Source organism: Nerophis lumbriciformis, linkage group LG19 (assembly GCF_033978685.3).
Source record: "Nerophis lumbriciformis linkage group LG19, RoL_Nlum_v2.1, whole genome shotgun sequence".
Classification (NCBI taxonomy): domain Eukaryota; kingdom Metazoa; phylum Chordata; class Actinopteri; order Syngnathiformes; family Syngnathidae; genus Nerophis; species Nerophis lumbriciformis.
The window spans coordinates 34,486,336-34,508,218 of NC_084566.2; the positions used below are offsets into that span (position 1 = coordinate 34,486,336).

At 42.0% G+C, this 21,883-nt stretch overlaps 1 protein-coding gene across 1 annotated transcript in view; it reads left to right on the forward strand.

Moving 5' to 3' along the window:
- Positions 1-533: 533 nt before the first annotated feature.
- LOC133618473 (netrin-G1-like) overlaps positions 534-21,883 on the forward strand; it is a 272,706-nt gene continuing 251,356 nt past the window's right edge. Inside the window, exon 1 of the mRNA XM_061978859.2 lies at positions 534-882. The gene's annotated coding sequence lies outside the window, so the exon portion shown is untranslated. The remainder of the gene's footprint in view (positions 883-21,883) is intronic.

Sequence of the window (21,883 nt, forward strand, 5' to 3'; positions counted from 1 at the left end):
ATATATATATATATATATATATATGTATATATATATATATATATATGTATATATATATATATATATATACATACATATATACGGTATACATATATATACATATATATATATATATATATATATGTATATATATATATATATATATATATATATATATATATATATATATATATATATATATATGTATATATATATATATATATATATATATATATATATATATATATATATATATATATATATATATATATATATATATATATATAACAAGTGCAAAGCCATAGGCTCACACAAGTTCAGTAAATAATGTAAATTTGGAAGTTTTACTGCAAAATTGCACCTGAAGGTGAACGACTATGACGCAAAAAAAATAATAAAAAAAAGTAAAAAAAATGCTTTGCGTCGTTAGTAATTGAGTTTAAGCAAGTTTAAGGTCTTTTTTTTCATTTTTAATTTAATTTCTTTAGCGCGTCAGATGTTATCTTTAGGACCCCGCGGACTGCAAGGTGGCTCCCTCAGTTTTGGACCCGGTGGCTCGGTGGGAGGAATGTTTCTTCCCTCGCTTCTCAGTCCGAGTAGTTGCACTGGTGGACTTCGACGTGGAACTTTAGCTCACCCTAAAAAAAACAAAAAACAATTCAAATTCCAAGTCATTTGGTTGCCAAAAATACGGTAGCGCCGCGCCTTAAGCAGCCTCTGCCAGCTCCGCGCGCACCGGCACCGGCGACAAGATTGCACCTCGGAGTCCAATTCGGCGCACGCCAACTAAGCCACAAAAAAAAAAAAAAGTGCTCGTTTACCGGTTGAAAGTTGGACAAGACGTGGGCGCCGAAATTGGGACTTGCGGATAACTTGTTGAATGCGGGCGGACCTCGTTTGAGTGTGAGTATTTTCCCTTTCACTTCTGCATCCTAAGGACATGCCTGATGATGTTTGTATGGCTAAATAACAAGTTCAATCTCCATCCATCCATCCAATTCCTACCGCTTGTCCCTTTCGGGGTGCTGGAGCCTATCTCAGCTACATTCGGGCGGAAGGCGGGGTACACCCTGGACAAGTCGCCACTTCATCGCAGGGCCAACACAGATAGACAGACAACATTCTCTTATTATTATAATCAAATGACAGCAGTCATTTCCATGAGGTTATTTTCTAATATAAGTGTTTAGGCCCACTTACAATGACAATAACAAAAAAATATTGTTTTTCATGAACTGTGTACTTGTATTGTTTGTCTGGGTGGAGGTCCTGCTTTGGAAATACTTTGTACCCCTTTCAGACATTGCATTTAGTTCCCATTAAAACATTCACATGTTGCACAATGAGATGTAAGCAGGGGATCATGTGTACATTCCTGCAACTTCCTGTTTGTAAAAAATATATTTTTATTATTATTTCTTTAATATACTAACATCATTTCATGATTAATTTTTACAAATTAAGATTCCTAATAAGGGGCTTCACGGTGGCAGAGGGGTTAGTGCATCTGCCTCACAATACGAAGGTCCTGAGTAGTCTTGGGTTCAATCCCGGGCTCGGGATCTTTCTGTGTGGAGTTTGCATGTCCTCCCCGTGACTGCGTGGGTTCCCTCCGGGTACTCCGGCTTCCTCCCACTTCCAAAGACATGCACCTGGGGATAAGTTGATTGGCAACACTAAAATTGGCCCTAGTGTGTGGATGTGAGTGTGAATGTTGTCTGTCTATCTGTGTTGGCCCTGCGATGAGGTGGCGACTTGTCCAGGGTGTACCCCGCCTTCCGCCCGATTGTAGCTGAGATAGGCTCCAGCGCCCCCCGCGACCCCAAAGGGGAATAAGCGGTAGAAAATGGATGGATGGAAGATTCCTAATAAATGACATTAGAATAAGCACACATTTCATTGGTAAATCATTGTGTAGCGACCTGGAATGACACTTTATGTGTGGTGTTGGAGTTGTCCGACTTTTTGTGTGGCTGTAAACGCATCACTGGCTAAGTGCCATATGTGCATGTGTTGGCGCAAGTGAGAAAGAGCAAGCGGCTGCTGTTGATATAATAAAGTTGCTTTTGGTCTGGTTTGTAATGGCCAGTTTTGCTAAATATAATTTTTTTTACTAATGTTTTGGTGATGTGTTTATGGCCGACTATAAAGAGTTTTGCTCAGTAAAGTGATGGATGGAATTCACGTCCTCAAAGCGTCTCGACAGACGTTACAATATTTGAACAAAGATGCCGAAAACTGTTTCCCCTGTCGTGTCCGTGTGTCGAAAATTGTTATGCGCTTATTTTTTTATTTGATTTTGTGCGTGGCATAGATTTGCCGTGCGCAGAGGACGCTTGAGCAGTGCACAATTGCACAGGCGCGCACCTTTAGAGGGAACGTTGCTTGTTGGGCATCTAAAAGAAGTGGGAATGTGACAATAAAGAATGGAGTAAGGGGCAGGGGTCATGTTGCAGATAGAAAGCGAGCTCATGCCATTTTGTACCTCGAGGTTGCTTTAATGTTAGTAACAGGACTGAGGAACCTTTTGGAGACATGGAGGATGTGGTGGTGAGGGGGTGCTACAGAAGGAGAAAACAATCAGGAGCCAAACGTGTGCCAGCGCAGACGTGCCAGCCTTTGCCAGCTGATCCCGCTGTGAATCAAGCTGGACGATGACGGCGTTTGGGGGTCGCATGTTGGCTCGAGAGTCGAGACGCCCCCCCACCCTCAGCTCTCCCAATCCCCCCTATCGTCATGGCGGCGGGACAGACTATTGTCATGTGCGTCGGCCAGCGGCGAGCATTTGCAGGGTTCCAACTGGCCGCCTCGCCAAAGTTTAGAATTCGCCCATTGTGCAAAAAACGGGGTGGGAAAACAATCGTGCAAAGATGTGTAATTGTCGAACATTGTCGAACAAAAGGAGTGTTGGAGCTTGTTTCAGTTTTGTCACATCAAAGAGCAGCGCGGGTCCCTAGCTGGCTCCCCCCTGATAGTCTTACGTTTGTGGGGGAGTTTATTTATCGAAAACAAGTTGATTGAAAGCAGGACGACAATCAGAGAGATGTTATTTCCTAAATGGGACGCCTTAATATGTAAGACAAGTCCATTTTCTCACACACCAGTGATAATGTGGAGTGCATGAGAAAGTGGAAAGGATGTACAGTTGTGCTCATAAGTTTACATACCCTGGTAGAATTTATGATTTCTTGGCCATTCTTCAGAGAATATGAATGATAATACAAAAACCTTTCTTCCACTCATGCTTAAAGGCCTACTGAAACCCACTACTACCGACCACGCAGTCTGATAGTTTATACATCAATGATGAAATCTTAACATTGCAACACATGCCAATATGGCCGGGTTAGCTTGCTAAAGTGCAATTTTAAATTTCGCACGAAATATCCTGCTGAAAACGTCTCGGTATGATGACGCCTGCGCGTGACGTCACGGATTGTGGAGGACATTTTGGGACAGCATGGTGGCCAGCTATTAAGTCGTCTGTTTTAATCGCAAAATTCCACAGTATTCTGAACATCTGTATTGGTGAATCTTTTGCAATTTGTTCAATGAACAATGGAGACAGCAAAGAAGAAAGCTGTAGGTGGGAAGTGGTGTATTGCGGCAGGTGTTGTGCCGGATAACGCACCCCCGCCGTAGAATGCACCCCCCTGACTGGTGTGCCGGATAACACAGCCGGTGTTTCATTGTTTACATTCCCGGAAGATGACAGTCAAGCTTTACCATTGGCCTGTGGAGAACTGGGACAACAGAGACTCTTACCAGGAGGACTTTGAGTTGGATGCGCAGACGCGGTACCGTGAGTACGCATGCAGCTGCGGCTTCCAAACATTTGATCGCTTGCCCGTACGTGCGTGCCGCTATGTGCATGTCACGTACGTAACTTTGGGGACTTTGGGGAAATATATGTGCTGTATGAACTTTGGGGAGGTGAACGGTACTTTGGGCTGTGGGATTGAGTGTGTTGTGCAGGTGTTTGAGTTGTATTGGCGGGTTATATGGACGGGAGGGTGGAGGTGTTTGTTATGCGGGATTAATTTGTGGCATATTAAATATAAGCCTGTTTGTGTTGTGGCTAGTAGAGTATATATATATATATGTCTTGTGTTTATTTACTGTTTTAGTCATTCCCAGCTGAATATCAGGTCCCACCCGCCTCTCACAGCATCTTCCCTATCTGAATCGCTCCCACTGCCCTCTAGTCCTTCACTCTCACTTTCCTCATCCACAAATCTTTCATCCTCGCTCAAATTAATGGGGAAATCGTCGCTTTCTCGGTCCGAATCGCTTTCGCTGCTGGTGGCCATGATTGTAAACAATGTGCGGATGTGAGGAGCTCCACAACTGACGTCACACGCATATCGTCTGCTACTTCCGGTGCAGGCAAGGCTTTTTTATCAGCGACCAAAAGTTGCAAACTTTATCGTCGATGTTCTCTACTAAATCCTTTCAGCAAAAATATGGCAATATCGCGAAATGATCAAGTATAACACATAGAATGGACCTGCTATCCCTGTTTAAATAAGAAAATCGCATTGCAGTTGGCCTTTAATGGTTGTGTGAAGCTATTTATTGGCAAACAACTGTGTTTACTCTCTTTAAATCAAAATGACAAAAGAAAGTACCCAAATGACCCTGATCAAAAGTTTACATACCCCAGTGACTTTGATCTGATAACATGCACAAAAGTTGACACAAACAGGTTTGAATGGCTAATCAAGGTTCCAATCCTCAGCTGTGACCTGTTTGTTTGTAATTAATGTGTGTATATAAAAGGTCAGAGAGTTTCTGGGCTTCTGACAGACCATTGCATCTTTCATCCAGTGCTGCACAGATGTTTCTGGATTCGGAGTCATGGGGAAGGCATAATAATTGTCAAAGGATCGGCGAGGAAAGGTAATTGAACTGCATAAAAAAGGAAAGGGGTATAAAAAGATATCCAAGGAATTGAGAATGCCAATCAGCAGTGTTCAAACGCTGATTAAGAAGTGGAAAATTAGGGATTCAGGTAGACCAGCAAATATTTCAGCTACAAATGCCAGGAAAATTGTTCGAGATGCAAAGAAAAATCCACAAATAACTTCAGCTGAAATGCAGGACTCTCTGAAAAATGATGGTGTGGCTGTTTCAAGATGCACAATAACGAGGCACTTGAAGAAAAATGGGCTGCATGGTCGAGTGGCCAAAAAGTTCAATTTTGGCCTCATCACTCCAAATTACTTTGTTCCAGAAGTTTTGAGGCTTGTCTCTGTGCTGTTTGGCGTAATGTAAGCGGGATACTTTGTGACATTTGCGCAGAAATGGCTTTCTTCTGGCCCATTTTTCTTCAAGTGCCTCCTTATTGTGCATCTTGAAACAGCCACACCACAATTTTTCAGAGAGTCATTTGGGTACTTTCATTTGTCATTTTGATTTAAAAAGAGTAAACACAGTTGTTTGCCAATAAATAGCTTCACACAAGCATTAAGCATGAGTGGAAGGAAGGTTTTTGTGTTATCATTCATATTCTCTGAAGAATGGCCAAGAAATCATAAATTCTCCCAGGGTATGTAAACTTATGAGCACGACTGTATATTGCACAATACAGCGACAGCAGAACCAACCAGTGCTCAAGTCAGCATTAATAGCGCTGATGAGTTTATTGTGAACAGAAGTAATAAGTCCCTACAAAGCCAATAAAGCACTAGTGTCAAACTCAAGGCCCGGGGGCCAGATGTGGCCCACCACTTCATTTTATTTGGCCCTCGAAAGCCTGGAAATAATATGCATCAATTAAGTACTGTAACTTTTCTTACTAAATGTATTCTTTCTTTCTATTTTGGGAGAAAAAAAGATATATGTACTCCATGTAATCGCAAATTACGTTAACTTAAATATGATCTAATTATGCAAAAATATATGATCAAACATTCAACCCATTTTTTAAATAGAAACAAATACTAATAATAATTATTTCAAAGCAAGTTATCCATCAAATTGTGCAATGTAAAAGTAACAAAAGATTTCATGGTAAAATTGTGAAATGTACTGTTGTTTTCACAGCATTTTCGTCTAAATGGAAAAAAACAGTACTTTTTTTTTACTGTAATAAACTGTGGTGCCGTTTTGGCATTTACAGTAATACACCGAAAAATGTACAGTTGTTGATTTGCGGTAAAAAACAAAAACAAACTGACAGCTCAGGTGCCAACATTTTACTGTAAAATTCCATTTTTTTTTAATTTACAGCAAAAAAAAAACAATGTACATTTTATTATAAAAACAGCAGTACTGTTTTTCCATTTACAGTAATAAACACAACATTTTGAGGTGAAATTAATGTAACTTACCATTTTTTTCCTACATTTTAGTTTAAAAAAAATCTGCTAATAAAATGCATGAAAAATTGTGTAATAATAGTATTCACTGTTAAAAGCGGCCCTTTTGGGCCAAACATAACTGCCATGTGGCCCTCAGTGAAAACGACTTTGACACCTCTGCAATAAAGGATATTTTAAATCTTTTAAGTAGGTAAGAAATAGACAAAGGAAAGTATGAGAAGGTAAAAAGTACAAAACCCAACGCTAGTGAAGTTGGCACGTTGTGTAATTAGTAAATAAAAACAGAATACAATGATTTGCAAATTATTTTCAACTTATATTCAATTGAATATATTCAATGTTGGAACTGAGAAACTACATTTTTGTTGTTGTTGCAAATAATCATTAACTTAATGGCAGCAACACATTGCAAAAAAGTTGGCAAAGGGGCATTTTGACCACTGTGTTACATGGCCTTTCCTTTTAACAACACTCAGTAAACGTTTGGGAACTGAGGAGACACATTTTTGAAGCTTTTCAGGTGGAATTCTTTCCCATTCTTGATGTACAGCTTAAGTTGTTTAACAGTCTCCGTTGTCGTAATTTAGGCTTCATAATGCACCATACATTTTTAACGGGAGACAGGTCTGGACTACAGGCAGGCCAGTCTAGTACCCGCACTGTTTTACTACAAAGCCAAGCTGTTTTAACACGTGGCTTGGCATTGTCTTGCTGAAATAAGCAGGGGCGGCCATGATAACGTTGCTTGGATGGCAACATATGTTGCTCCAAAACCTGTATGTACCTTTCAGCATTAATGGTGCCTTCACAGATGTGTAAGTTACCCATGCCTTGGGCCCTAATACACCCCCATACCATCACAGACGCTGGCTTTTGAACTTTGCGCCTATACCAATCCGGATGGTTCTTTTTCTCTTTGTTACGGAGGACACGACGTCCACAGTTTCCAAAAGCAATTTGAAAGGTGGACTCGTCAGACCACAGAACACTTTTCCACTTTGCATCAGTCCATCTTAGATGAGCTCGAGCCCAGCGAAGCCGGCGGCGTTTCTGGGTGTTGTTGATAAATGGCTTTGGCTTTGCATAGTAGAGTTTTAACTTGCATTTACAGATGTAACGACGAACTGTAGTTACTGATAGTGATTTTCTGAAGTGTTCCTGAGCCCATGTGGTGATATCCTTTACACACTGATGTCGGTTTTTGATGCAGTACCGCCTTAGGGATCGAAGGTATGTAATATCGTCTTTTCAGGCAGTGATTTCTCCAGATTCTCTGAACCTTTTGATGATATTACGGACCGTGGATGGTGAAATCCTTAAATTCCTTGCAATAGCTGGTTGAGAAATGTTCTTAAACTGATGGACAATTTTCTCACTCATTTGTTCACAAAGTGGTGACCCTCGTCCCATTCTTGTTTGTGAATGACTGAGCATTTCATGGAAGCTGCTTTTATACCCAATCATGGCACCCACCTGTTCCCAATTAGCCTGTTCACCTGTGGGATGTTCCAAATAAGTGTTTGATGAGCATTCCTCAACTTTTTTGAAACAAGTTGCAGGCATCAAATTCCAAAAGAGCTATTATTTGCAAACAATAACAAAGTTTAGCAGTTCAAACGTTAGGTATCTTATCCTTGCAGTCTATTCAATTGAATAAAGGTTGAAAAGGATTTGCAAATCATTGTATTCTGTTTTTATTTACGATTTACACAACGTGGCAACTGGGTTTTGTAAATAAGAGAAGGTAAGAAAAGGTACAAAGTAGGTAATAGATGGTAGGAGGTAGGTGAGATAAGGTGAGAAAACTTGCAAGAGGTGGTGAGAAGTCAGTAAGAGGACATAAATAAAGATAAAAAATGTAATAAGTAAAAGTATCTGTGCACTGTAGGCTTTTCACAAGGAGCTAGGCCGAGGCAATATGGCCTAAAAATACATTTTATTTGATCAAAAAATAGTTTGAAATGACACTGCATCTTACTCTTGGCAACATTATTTGTATAATGTTGCTTTTTTCTAACCAGGTATCAATAGTACTGTCAACAAAAATGTAGGGCTGCAACAACTAATCGATTATAAAAATAGTTTGCGATTAATTTAGTCATCGATTCGTTTGATCTATGCTATGCGCATGCAAAGAGGCATTTTTTTATATTTTTTAAATTTTTTATTTTTTTTAATTTTTTTTAAAATTTTTTAATAAACCTTTATTTATAAACTGCAACATGTACCATACTTGCCAACCCTCCCGGATTTTCCGGGAGACTCCCGAAATTCAGCGCCTCTCCCGAAAACCTCCCGGGACAAATTTTCTCCCGAAATTCAGGCGGACTCAGGTCCTTCACAATATAAAAAAGCGTACCTGCCCAATGATGTTATAACTGTAGAATGATGGAGGGCGAGTTCTTGGTTTTTTATGTGGGTTTATTGTTAGGCAGTTTCATTAACGTACTCCCAGCGTGGCAACAACAACACACAACAACAGCAGTCACTTTTTTGTATACCGTAAAGCAGTTCGTCTGCCGTAAACAGCAATGTTGTGACACTCTTAAACAGGACAATACTGCCATCTAGTGCATTTGATGAAAGCACTTTTGTGCGTGCCACACAGCAATGCATCAGAGAGGGCGTTCAGCATGGTTCGAAAAATAGTGACAGAGAATAGAACAAGGATGGACAATTCAACCCTTAACTCAACAATGAGTAGATGAGTGTTATGTGTGTGTGTATATGTGTAAATAAAAGAACACTGAAATTCAAGTATTTATTTTATATTTATATATATATATATATATATATATATATATAATATAATATAATATATATATATATATCTAGAATTCGCTGAACGTCAAGTATTTCTTATATATATATATATATATATATGTGTGTGTGGGAAAAAAATCACAAGACTATTTCATCTCTACAGGCCTGTTTCATGAGGGGGGGGTTCCCTCAATCATCAGGAGATTTTAATGGGAGCATTCACATACCATGGATTATATAGGGCACAGAGTGGGTGGGTACAGGCTGGCGTAGGGGCGTGGTGATTGGCTCATGTGTTACCTAGGAGGTGTTTCCGTCTGTGGCGGCATGCTGTTACAATTTCGCTGCGCTTGTTGAGGGATGACAGGTCTGGACGGTAAATAATAAACAGTTTTTCTTTCAAGCATAGGTTGCATCTTTTATTACCACTATTGTAAGGTGTGCTGGATGCAAGTTATATATATATATATATATATATATACATATATATATATATATACATATATATATGAAATACTTGACTTGGTGAATTCTAGCTGTAAATATACCCCTCCCCTTTTAGCCACGCCCCCGTCCCACCCCGACCACGCCCAGCCCCACCCCCCTCCCCCCACCTCCCGAAATCGGAGATCTCAAGGTTGGCATGTATGACATGTACAAACAGCTGAGAAACAATAATCAAAATAAGTATGGTGCCAGTATGCTGTTTTTCCCCCCAATGAAATACTGGAAAGGATAGAAATGTAGTTTGTCTCTTGTATCCGATTATTAATCGATTAATCGAAGTAATAATCGACATATTAATCGATTATCAAATTAATCGTCAGTTGCAGCCCTACAAAAATGTAGCATCGCACATTGCATGCACATAAATAATCATCTCCAACAGTATGACTAATAAAGTGCAATCTTAAAACTTCTCTCTTGAACAAAATTATTTAGTAAATAAAATATAGTATACATTGTAAGCACATGAATAATCAAGTACAATTTTGAGAAGACTATAATAGTTTTACTCAGTGGACAAAGTAAACAGGCTTTTTCATTCACACATCTCTAGTGATCGCTCTGTGCATTGTGCTTCTTTCTCATCATGCATGGTATCAACATGCATGGTATCATCATGCATGGTATCATCATACATACCTGATGTAAATGATTTCACCACCAGTAAGATGCTTTTTAGCTGGAGTTTGTTTGTTGTTGCGGTCACGTTCGCCTCGTCAAAGAGTTGCATTTCTCACACTCGACTGAAGGCTTCGATTTCAGATCCTGGAATAAGTTTGTTGTTGCTGCTGTCGTTTTTTGAAACACGTTCCGCGCCTGTTGCCGCCAAACCAAAGTACTGACAGCACTTTTTTTTTCTTCTTTGGAACAAAAGTCTCAGTCTTGTTAGTGTTAGCATTAGCCATGTTTTTCCAGATGTGTGAATTTCCGCTAAGGAGATAAGGAGGGTGCAAGCTACCGAAGCTCCTGGGTTCATAAATAGAGATGTCCGATAATGGCTTTTTTGCCGATATCCGATATTCCGATATTGTCCAACTCTTAATTACCGATTCCGATATCAACCGATATATACAGTCGTGGAATTAACACATTATTATGCTTCATTTTGTTGTTCTGTTGTGTTTATGTTGTGTTACGGTGCGGATGTTCCCCCGAAATGTGTTTGTCATTCTTGTTTGGTGTGGGTTCACAGTGTGGCGCATATTTGTAACAGTGTTAAAGTTGTTTATACGGCCACCCTCAGTGTGACCTGTAAGGTTTATTGGCGCTCTGTATATCTCCCTACGTCCGTGTACCACTCCATATAGCGGCGTTTTAAAAAGTCATACATTTTACTTTTTGAAACCAATACCGATAATTAATTACATTTTAAAGCATTTATCGGCCGATAATATCGGCAGTCCGATATTATCGGACATCTCTATAAATTGTCAATAAATGTCAACACCGTGTATGGTGAGGATGGTGTTCTGCTGACCTCGACTGCGGATGTTGTGGATCGGTGGAGGGAATACTTCAAAGACCTCCTCAATCCTACCAGCACGTCTTCCTATTAGGAAGCAGGGCCTGTGTAATCTGTGGTGGGCTCTACTATTTCTGGGGCTGAGGTTGCCGAGGTAGTTAAAAAGCTTCTCGGTGGCAAGGCCCCGGGGGTGGATGAGATCCGTCCGGAGTTCCTTAAGGCTCTGGATGTTGTGGGGCTGTCTTGGTTGACAAGACTCTGCAACATCGCGTGGACATCGGGTGCGGTACCTCTGGATTGGCAGACTGGGGTGGTGGTTCCTCTCTTTAAGAAGGGGAACCGGAGGGTGTGTTCCAACTATCGTGGGATCACACTCCTCAGCCTTCCCAGTAAGGTCTATTCAGGTGTACTGGAGAGGAGGCTACGCCGGATAGTCGAACCTCGGATTCAGGAGGAACAGTGTGGTTTTCGTCCTGGTCGTGGAACTGTGGATCAGCCCTATACTCTCGGCAGGGTCCTTGAGGCTGCATGGGAGTTTGCCCAACCAGTCTACATGTGCTTTGTGGACTTGGAGAAGGCATTCGACCGTGTACCCCGGGAAGTCCTGTGGGGAGTGCTCGGAGAGTATGGGGTATCGGACTGTCTTATTGTGGCAGTTCGCTCCCTGTATAATCAGTGTCAGAGCTTGGTCCGCATTGCTGGCAGTAAGTCGGACCCGTTTCCAGTGAGGGTTGGTCTCCGCCAGGGCTGCCCTTTGTCACCGATTCTGTTCATAACCTTTATGGACAGAATTTCTAGGCGCAGTCAGGGCGTTGAGGGTATCTGGTTTGGTGGCTGCAGGATTAGATCTCTGCTTTTTGCAGATGATGTGGTCCTGATGGCTTCATCTGGCCAAGATCTTCAGCTCTCACTGGATCGGTTCGCAGCCGAGTGTGAAGCGACTGGGATGGGAATCAGCACCTCCAAGTCTGAGTCCATGGTTCTCGCCCGGAAAAGGGTGGAGTGCCATCTTCGGGTTGGGGAGGAGATCTTGCCCCAAGTGGAGGAGTTCAAGTACATCGGAGTCTTGTTCACGAGTGAGGGAAGAGTGAATCGTGAGATCGACAGGCGGATCGGTGCGGCGTCTTCAGTAATGCGGACGCTGTATGGATCCGTTGTGGTGAAGAAGGAGCTGAGCTGGAAGGCAAAGCTCTCGATTTACCGGTTGATCTACGTTCCCATCCTCACCTATATGGTCATGAGCTTTGGGTCATGACCGAAAGGACAAGATCACGGGTACAAGCGACCGAAATGAGTTTCCTCCGCCGGGTGGCGGGGCTCTTCCTTAGAGATAGGGTGAGAAGCTCTGTCATCCGGGGCGGAGCTCAAAGTAAAGCCGCTGCTCCTCCACATCGAGAGGAGCCAGATGAGGTGGTTCGGGCATCTAATCAGGATGCCACCCGAACGCCTCCCTAGGGAGGTGTTTAGGGCACGTCCGACCGGTAGGAGGCCACGGGGAAGACCCAGGACACGTTGGGAAGACTATATATCCTGGCTGGCCTGGGAACGCCTCGGGATCCCCCGGGAGGAGCTGGACGAAGTGGCTGGGGAGAGGGAAGTCTGGGCTTCCCTGCTTAGGCTGCTGCCCCCGCGACCCGACCTCGGATAAGCGGAAGAAGATGGATGGATGGATGGATGGATCTCTATAAATAAGTAAATAAATAATACTCGGTGAAGTAAGTGACCTTTCATATAGTGAGATGAGTAAGATTATTTTGAAAATGAATAGATGGATGAGATAAATTCGGAATGTTTATCATGGTTCTTCTTCTTTGTACTTTGTAAACACTTTAAGTTTGTAGCGTTTCTTGAAGTGGATCATATTAGTACATTGTTTGATTGCTTTGCTTAATCCATTCCATAATTTAATTCCACATACTGAAGGTCTTAAGTGTTGTACGTGCGTACAAATGTCTCCTTTTTTTTTGAGAAGAATTGTTGTATAGTTGTTATATAGTTTGCTTTGTGTATACTTTTAGCTGTTTGCAAATTCACTATGTCGTGGAATTTCAGTATTTTTGATTCAATAAATAAAGGGTTTGTATGTTCTCTATATCCAACGTTGGATTACTTTTAGTCTGTTCACAAAATGAAAACAATCGAAACCACATCATTTGATATTTCTCAAGTCAAAGAGAAAGAGTTTGGTTTTCCTACTGCTGCGTTTAATCATAACTTACAGATGAGACGTTTGTTGTTTCACACCAAAGAGAGGAGCCCGGATGAATGAAAAGAGACCTGCAAGGGCGAGTCTGGAAGCCACGGGGCCTTCAGCCTCCTGCTGACTTTGAAAAACACTTCCACGCTCCAGCTTCCTGGGGGACTCCGTGCAAGCGCACACAAGGGGGTGTTTCACTGGCTTCCAAAACACGCCGAGAGTGAAAGCGACACAGCGAGCTGAGAGCGAGGGGAGTGTGGGGGGTGATATAGCGAGGTGAGGTGGTCATCTCAAAGCATCTCCTCTGCATATTAAAAGACGCTCAATTATTGATTACTTTTTTTTTTTTTTTTCAAGTCTGACCTGATGTCTTTTTCTGAGTGAAATTGTCACATTGATGAGATTCTGCTTTGACAGATTGAATACTAAAGTTAAACTGCCGGTCATGCAAGACCTTATGGTGCGTTCCATTAAGTTAAAGTACCAATGATTGTCACACACACACTAGGTGTGGCGAAATTATTCTCTGCATTTGACCCATCACCCTTGTTCAACCCCTGGGAGGTGAGGGGAGCAGTGAGCAGCAGCGGTGGCCGCGCCCAGGAATAATTTTTGGCGATTTAACCCCCAAATCCAACCCTTGATGCTGAGTGCCAAGCAGGGAGTTAATGGCTCCCATTTTTATAGTCTTTGGTATGACTCAGCCGGGGTTTGAACTCACAACCTACCGATCTCAGGGCAGACACTCTAACCACTAGGACAGGGGTCGGCAACCTTTACCAGTCAAAGAGCCATTTTGACCAGTTTCACAAATTATAGAAAACAATGGGAGCCACAAAAAGGTTTTGATATTTAAAATGAAATAACACTGCATACAAAGTTTGATGGTTGATGTGTGAGGGAGCAGGGTTGGGGTGGGGGCGGGGTTTGGTGGTAGCAGGGGTGTATCATGTAGCCCGGAAGAGTCAGGGCTGCATGGGATTCTGGGTATTTGTTCTGTTGTGTTTATGTTGTGTTTAGATGCAGATGTTCTCCCGAAATGTGTTTGTCATTCTTGTTTGGTTTTGGTTCAAAGTGTGGCGCATTATTAGTAAGAGTGATAAAGTTGTTTTATATGGTCACCGTCAGTGTAACCTGTGTGGCTGTTGAGCAAGTATGCCTTGCTGTCACGTAAGTGCGCAAGCAGAAGATGCATACTGCATAACAAGTGGTTGGGCTGGCACTCTGTTAATACAGACTGTAGAGGGCGCCAAATGCTGTACCATCATGGCACGCCCTTATTATAACTGTAAGGGTGAAAATCGGTGAATATTAATCCCGGGAGTTTTATGCGAGAGGCACTTAAATCCGGAATTCTCCCGGGAAAATTGGGGGGTTCGGCAAGTAAGCTGCTGTGCCGCATCAGAGTGATCAAAGAGCCGCATGCGGCTCTGGAGCCGCGGGTTGCCGACCCCTGCACTAGGAGGACCTTCTTGAGAAAAGACTTGTCAAAGATCCTCTATAAGAGAGGAATACTGCTGTTTTAGGAACGCATGGAAAAATGTGAGTCAAAGATTCTTGATATGACAGGGATGTTGCTGTTATTAATAAAAAACATGAGTCAAAGATCCTCCATATGACTGGAGCACTTTGCTGTTTGCTGTTTTTAAAGACCTTCTTGAGAAAAGATCCTCTATGTGAATGGAGCGTACTACTGTTTTTTTTAGTACCTTTTATAGAAAACAGTCAAAGATTCAACATATAACAGGAGTGCTCGGCTGTTTTTAAGAACGTATTGACGCAAATACTAGTCAAGATTCTAAGTAATTGGTCCCATTTTTATAGTCTTTGGTATGACTCGGCCGGGGTTTGAACTCACGACCTACCGATTTCAGGGCGGACACTCTAACCACTAGGAGGACCTTCTTGAGAAAAGACTTGTCAAAGATCCTCTATAAGAGAGGAATGCTGCTGTTTTAGGAATGCACGGAAAAATGTGAGTCAAAGATTCTTGATATGACAGGGATGTTGCTGTTATTAGTAAAAAAACACGAGTCAAAGATCCTCCATATGACAGGAGCACTCTGCTGTTTTTAAAGACCTTCTTGAGAAAAGATCCTCTATGTGAATGGAGCGTACTACTGTTTTTTTTAGTACATTTTATAGAAAACAGTCAAAGATTCAACATATAACAGGAGTGCTCGGCTGTTTTTAAGAACGTATTGACGCAAATACTAGTCAAGATTCTAAGTAATTGGTCCCATTTTTATAGTCTTTGGTATGACTCGGCCGGGGTTTGGTGGTAGCAGGGGTGTATCATGTAGCCCGGAAGAGTCAGGGCTGCATGGGATTCTGGGTATTTGTGTTGTTGTGTTTATGTTGCGTTAAGGTGCAGATGTTCTCCCGAAATGTGTTTGTCATTCTTGTTTGGTTTTGGTTCAAAGTGTGGCGCATTATTAGTAAGAGTGTTAAAGTTGTTTTATATGGTCACCGTCAGTGTAACCTGTGTGGCTGTTGAGCAAGTATGCCTTGCTGTCACGTAAGTGCGCAAGCAGAAGATGCATACTGCATAACAAGTGGTTGGGCTGGCACTCTGTTAATACAGACTGTAGAGGGCGCCAAATGCTGTACCATCATGGCACGCCCTTATTATAACTGTAAGGGTGAAAATCGGTGAATATTAATCCCGGGAGTTTTATGCGAGAGGCACTTAAATCCGGAATTCTCCCGGGAAAATTGGGGGGTTCGGCAAGTAAGCTGCTGTGCCGCATCAGAGTGATCAAAGAGCCGCATGCGGCTCTGGAGCCGCGGGTTGCCGACCCCTGCACTAGGAGGACCTTCTTGAGAAAAGACTTGTCAAAGATCCTCTATAAGAGAGGAATACTGCTGTTTTAGGAACGCATGGAAAAATGTGAGTCAAAGATTCTTGATATGACAGGGATGTTGCTGTTATTAATAAAAAACATGAGTCAAAGATCCTCCATATGACTGGAGCACTTTGCTGTTTGCTGTTTTTAAAGACCTTCTTGAGAAAAGATCCTCTATGTGAATGGAGCGTACTACTGTTTTTTTTAGTACCTTATATAGAAAACAGTCAAAGATTCAACATATAACAGGAGTGCTCGGCTGTTTTTAAGAACGTATTGACGCAAATACTAGTCAAGATTCTAAGTAATTGGTCCCATTTTTATAGTCTTTGGTATGACTCGGCCGGGGTTTGAACTCACGACCTACCGATCTCAGGGCGGACACTCTAACCACTAGGAGGACCTTCTTGAGAAAAGACTTGTCAAAGATCCTCTATAAGAGAGGAATGCTGCTGTTTTAGGAATGCACGGAAAAATGTGAGTCAAAGATTCTTGATATGACAGGGATGTTGCTGTTATTAGTAAAAAAACACGAGTCAAAGATCCTCCACATGACAGGAGCACTCTGCTGTTTGCTGTTTTTAAAGACCTTCTTGAGAAAAGATCCTCTATGTGAATGGAGCGTACTACTGTTTTTTTAGTAGATTTTATAGAAAACAGTCAAAGATTCAACATATAACAGGAGTGCTCGGCTGTTTTTAAGAACGTATTGACGCAAATACTAGTCAAGATTCTAAGTAATGGGTCCCATTTTTATAGTTTTTGGTATGACTCGGCCGGGGTTTGAACTCACAACTAGGGATGATGTTCGAAACCGATTCTCCCGGTTGTTCGATAAGAAAAGAACCGATTCCATGGACTCTAATCTCTTTTTGAGAACCGGTTCCCGTTATCGAGGCCACTATAGTAAAGAAAAAGAGTTGGTTCTTTATTCGAATCCCTGGGAACGAATCCCAAATGGGCAACTTTATGCTCATTTGATTGTCGACTCTTACTGACACCTTGTGGCGATATGAAAATACTGCGCGTCAATAATTTGGGCACTTCCGGGTTGGCGACGAGAAGTAGACAGGTTGTGTTAGCTCTTACAAGCCTTGGAAATGATAAGTCCGTAAGTAAACTGTTTAACTTGTTTATGTAACTCAATATTAAGGTGGAAAGTGGTTACGTTTGATAGTAAGATGTTTATTGAAAAACGATTTTTGTGCACTGTTTCAATGGATGTTTTGAGGACTTAAAATGGCTGGCAGTCGTGTATTTCCACCATTGAAATAGTTTCAACACTCAGAAGTATTAGTTTGATGATAGTACTGTATATTTGTGTGAAGCTAATATTTACATATACTGTATTAAATTTCAGTATGTTAATTGAATCACATAGCTTATACATTTGTCATTGTGTGTATTTCAGTTTAAAAAAATTAAAAATAACAGTCCAGTGCAAGACAAAAGTAAAGATAGGAAAAGACAAAGCAAGATCAACAACAATAAAGAGCCTAAATGGATTAATCTGCTTTGGAACTTTATTAGACATCTTGGATTGTTTGTTAGCTGTCTGCCTGTGTGTGTGTAGTTAGTATGTTCCAATAGCAGCAGAAGTGCACTTTTTGGAGAGCTGTTTTATTTTCAGTTTTGTGCCCAAGGGACTGATTTTATTTAACACTATATTATTATTTATACACCTATAGTGATCACAGAAACAGGTTGTTTTTGTGTTACTGTATGTATTTGTTTTTCTGAAAAATCCCACTTAATATACTTTGGACAACAACAGTCAATATTTTTTATTTTTTATTTTTTTAGGGGGGTAACAGTCAATATTTATTTATTTATTTATTTTATTTTAGTTTTTTCTTATAAAATAATAGTGAGCTTTTGTTAAACCAAATATTGTGTTTTTTCCCATACACAACAACCTATCTGGATTCGATAAGAGAATCGATAAGGAATCGGTTCGATAAGAGGATTCGATAATGGGCTCGAACTCGATAATTTCTTATCAAACATCATCCCTACTCACAACCTACCGATCTCAGGGCGGACACTCTAACTACTCGGCCACTGATTAACATCGGAAGTTGGAAGTCGGAGCTGGAAAAGACGTCACAGCCAACTTAAAAGCGTTCTAGGTTTGAGGTTAGAAATCAAGATGACCACATGCACATAAGCTATTCTTGGTGCTTTCCTTATCTGAATTAAAACAAATATCGGAAAAATATACGCTCCTTCAAACACGATGAATGAAGAGGAAACACAGACGTGATTGCCAAACCTGTAAAACATACACTATATTGCCCAATGTAGACCAGTAGATGGCAGTCAAACATAAGAGATAAGTGCAGGCTATAGTCCGGAAAATACGGTAAGATAAAACCCACCATTTGCTGTTTGTAGCAATATTGTAATGTTTCGTAACACTGATGAATTAATGAAGTGTTCAAGTTGTACTGAGCGGTCGGAATTTCCGAGTTTTTAGTATTTGGCCACCTGCCTTGACTCACATATGAACTTGAAGTGCCATCCCATTCCTAACCCATAGGGTTCAATATGATGTCGGTCCACCTTTTGCAGCTATTACAGCTTCAACTCTTCTGGAAAGGCTGTCCACAAGGTGGCGGAGTGTGTTTATAGGAATTTTCCACCATTCTTCCAAAAGCGCATTGGTGAGGTCACACTGATGTTGGTCGAGAAGGCCATTCTAATTCATCCCAAAGGTGTTCTATAAGGTTCAGGTCAGGACTCTGTGCAGGCCAGTCAAGTTCATCCACACCAGACTCTGTCATCCATGTCTTTATGGACTTTGCTTTGTGCACTGGTGCACAGTCATGTTGGAAAAGGAAGGGGCCCCGCTCCAAACTGTTCCCACAAGGTTGGGAGCATGGAATTGTCCAAAATGTTTTGGTATCTTGGAGCATGCAAAGTTCCTTTCACTGGAACTAAGGGGCCAACTTCTGAAAAACAACCCCACACCATAATTCCTCCTCCACCAAATTTCACACTCGGCACAATGCAGTCTGAAATGTAGCGTTCTCCTGGCAGCCTCCAAACCTGACTGGTCCATCAGATCGCCAGATGGAAAAGTGTGATTCATCACTCCGGAGAACTGCTCTAGAATCCAGTGCTTTACACTACTGCATCCGACGCTTTGCATTGGACTTGGTGATGTATGGCTTAGATGCAGCTGCTCGGCAATGGAAACCCATTCCATGAAGCTCTCTGCGTACTGTACGTGGGCTAATCGGAAGGTCACATGAAGTTTGGAGCTCTGTAGCAACTGACTGTGCAGAAAGTCTTTGCACTATGCGCTTCAGCATCCGCTGACCCCTCTCTGTCAGTTTACGTGGCCGACCACTTCGTGGCTGAGTTGCTGTTGTTCCCAAACGCTTCCATTATCTTATAAAAGAGCCGACAGTAGACTTTGGATTATTTAGGAGCGAGGAACTTTCACGACTGGAGTTGTTGCACAGGTGGCACCCTATGACAGTTCCACGCTGGAAATCACTGAGAGCGGCTCATTCTTTCACAAATGTTTGTAGAAACAGTCTCCATGCCTAAGTGCTTGATTTTATACACCTGTGGCCGGGCTAAGTGATTAGGACACCTGATTCTCATCATTTGGATGGGTCGAAAAGCACTGGACAGCAACTCAAACACCACACACACACACACACACACACACGCAACACACACACGCAACACAACCAACACAAGTCCACCACTGTCACAGAGGTCATGACAGATATAGATTTTAGGCCTTATCGCCCAATCCTCGCTGACATGGTTCGGAGAGCGTGTGTTTTTCGGATCATAGGTAAAGATGACACCGTTGATGGGGGCAAGAGGGTTATACAGTATAACAATCCGTCCTCACACACACACACACACACACACACACACACACATACTGGTTATGATTTGGAATGGGGACCAAGTTTTTGATCATCACTTGTGGGGACCACCCTTTCTACAGGTTGTGGATGCATACATTTTTTTTGGTAAAATGTCCACTGCCCAGTTAGCTCATACACATCTTTAAAGGGGAACATTATCACCAGACCTATGTAAGCGTCAATATATACTATGATGTTGCAGGAAAAAGACCATATATTTTTTAACCGATTTCCGAACTCTAAATGGGTGAATTTTGGCGAATTAAACCCCTTTCTAATATTCGCTCTCGGAGCGATGACGTCACAACGTGACGTCGCATCGGGAAGCAATCCGCCATTTTCTCAAACACCGAGTCAAATCAGCTCTGTTATTTTCCGTTTTTTCGACTGTTTTCCGTACCTTGGAGACATCATGCCTCGTCGGTGTGTTGTCAGAGGGTGTAACAACACGAACAGGGACGGATTCAAGTTGCACCAGTGGCCCAAAGATGCGAAAGTGGCAAGAAATTGGACGTTTGTTCCGCACACTTTACCGACGAAAGCTATGCTACGACAGAGATGGCAAGAATGTGTGGATATCCTGCGACACTCAAAGCAGATGCATTTCCAACGATAAAGTCAAAGAAATCTGCCGCCAGACCCCCATTGACTCTGCCAGAGTGTGTGAGCAATTCAGGGACAAAGGCCCTCGGTAGCACGGCAAGCAATGGCGGCAGTTTGTTCCCGCAGACGAGCGAGCTAAACCCCCCTGGATGTCTTGGCTCACACCGTCCCGAAGATGATCAAGAGAAGAATATCGACCCTAGCTTCCCTGGCCTGTTGACATGAGGGTATGTCTACAGAATATATTATTTGAGGAAAATTGGGCTGTCTGCACTCTCAAAGTGCATGTTGTTGCCAAATGTATTTCATATGCTGTAAACCTAGTTCATAGTTGTTAGTTTCCTTTAATGCCAAGCAAACACATACCAATCGTTGTTTAGAAGGCGATCGCCGAATTCGTCCTCGCTTTCTCCCGTGTCGCTGGCTGTCGTGTCGTTTTTGTCGGTTTCGCTTGCATACGGTTCAAACCGATATGGCTCAATAGCTTCAGTTTCTTCTTCAATTTCGTTTTCGCTACCTGCCTCCACACTACAACCATCCGTTTCAATACATGCGTAATCTGTTGAATCGCTTAAGCCGCTGAAATCCGAGTCTGAATCCGAGCTAATGTCGCTATAGCTTGCTGTTCTTTCCGCCATGTTTGTTTGTATTGGCATCACTGTGTGACGTCACAGGAAAATGGACGGGTGTATAAAAAGTTAAAGTTAAAGTACCAATGATTGTCACACACACACTAGGTGTGGCGAGATTATTCTCTGCATTTGACCCATCACCCTTGATCACCCCCTGGGAGGTGAGGGGAGCAGTGGGCAGCAGCGGTGGCTGTGCCCGGGAATCATTTTGGTGATTTAACCCCCAATTCCAACCCTTGATGCTGAGTGCCAAGCAGGGAGGTAATGGGTCCCATTTGTATAGTCTTTGGTATGACTCGGCCGGGATTTGAACTCCCAACCTACCGATCTCAGGACGGACACTCTAACCACTAGGCCACTGAGTAGGTAGGTATATAACGATGGTTAAAATCAGGCACTTTGAAGCTTTTTTTAGGGATATTGCGTGATGGGTAACATTTTGAAAAAAACTTCGAAAAATATAATAAGCCACTGGGAACTGATTTTTAATGGTTTTAACAATTCTGGAATTGTGATAATGTTCCCCTTTAAATCTCTGGATTGATGAAGTAATGTGCTGATCATTCTTACTGGGGTCCCTGGGGAAAAAGAGTTAATATGGTTCATGGGGGACCAAATTTAAATAATTTTGCATAATTCACACAAATTTGTACGTGACTACTGAGGACCATTTATATATGA